The 1,352-nt window shown below is 45.6% G+C and overlaps 1 pseudogene; it reads right to left on the bottom strand.

Moving 5' to 3' along the window:
- Positions 1–507: 507 nt before the first annotated feature.
- Positions 508–1,115, bottom strand: LOC100761606 (annotated as a pseudogene).
- Positions 1,116–1,352: the final 237 nt, after the last annotated feature.

The raw sequence follows: 1,352 nt of genomic DNA, 5'->3' as shown, positions 1-1,352 counted from the left end.
TAAACACTGGTTCCACTTCAAAGGCCCCATAGATTGCCCAGGCTGCTCCAACTGACATCCATGTTCAGGGTTCCTGGTTCAGTACAATGATGGTTTTCTGTCAGTCTGGGGCCTGTGAGCTCCTACTTGCTCAGGTCAGCTGTTTCTGTGGTTTTCCCCAGCATAGTCTTGACCCCTTTGCTCATCACTCCTCCTCCACAACTAGACTTCAAGAGTTCGGCTCAGTGCTTGACTGTGAATCTCTGCTACTGCTTCCGTCAGGATGAAGGCTCTATGATGCCATTAAAGTAGTCATCAATCTCATTATAGGGGAAAGGCATTTAAGGTAGCCTCTCCAAAGACTGAATCGGGGGAAGAATAGAGGAAAGCAAAAAAAAAAAAAAAAAAAGAGATACCTTAATAGAGGGAGCCATTATAGGTTTAAAGAGAAATCTGACACTAGGGAAATAGTTGTATCTTTTAAATAACAAATAAATATGATGTCAGCTTGGAGAGTCCTGGGGACCTTGTGGCTCCACACCAATTTACATTGTCATTTTTCCATCAATACTGCTGCAGCCACCACTGGTGTTCGTATGCTTCCTCTTGCTGGTGCTGTCAATTCTCCAGTCTCAGCGTTCAGTTTCAGTATCACCCAGTCCATCACTTCTCGGCCTTTGTTAGCATTGGAAAATATGGTGCTTGCCGTGAGTCCTTCAAGGTAGCTTCTGAGGCTGACCCCTTTCACGGTGATGATGGCTTTCTGGGTAAGGACTGTTTTCTCTGGGTCCTGGAGATACACCTTATAAATGAGCCTCTCATCTACTAAGAGCATATTTGTAAATGAGATGTTAGTTAACTTGAGCTCCATTATCTTTTTTTTACCGGATCAACTACAGAATGCTCTTACATATGTTTTCATTCTTACTGCACCAGTAAGAGACTTCACAATGGATGGCAGGGCCCACCCTGCCAAATCTGTGGCTGTGCAGTTTTCTAGAGGGATCTACATGTCTGTCCAGCATGTTAATGCCAACCACACTTGGGTTTTTGGGTTTGGGGTATTTCTGCATTGCAGCAGTGGTAACCATTTTCCATGGGTGGTCAAGGACATTCTCCGATGTCCACTTCTTCATGGTGCCAGCCACCTGCCTGGTATCCCACAGCATCCGGGGGCCACTGAGGCACAGAAGTTCACCAGCCCCCCTCTCGGCTGGCCAGCCTTGAATCTTGCCTACTTGTGAATTCGTCTTGGTCTTCTCTAGATTGTCTTAGATCATATCTGCTAGACAAGGACATTGCCTCACCTTAAGCTATTGGTTTGCTCCAGCCATCTTTTCTTAAGGCTGTTCCACTATTAACAACTCTGTTGC

This window comes from Cricetulus griseus, chromosome X, assembly GCF_003668045.3.
Source record: "Cricetulus griseus strain 17A/GY chromosome X, alternate assembly CriGri-PICRH-1.0, whole genome shotgun sequence".
Lineage (NCBI taxonomy): Eukaryota > Metazoa > Chordata > Mammalia > Rodentia > Cricetidae > Cricetulus > Cricetulus griseus.
This window is presented reverse-complemented; position numbering and strand designations above follow the sequence as displayed.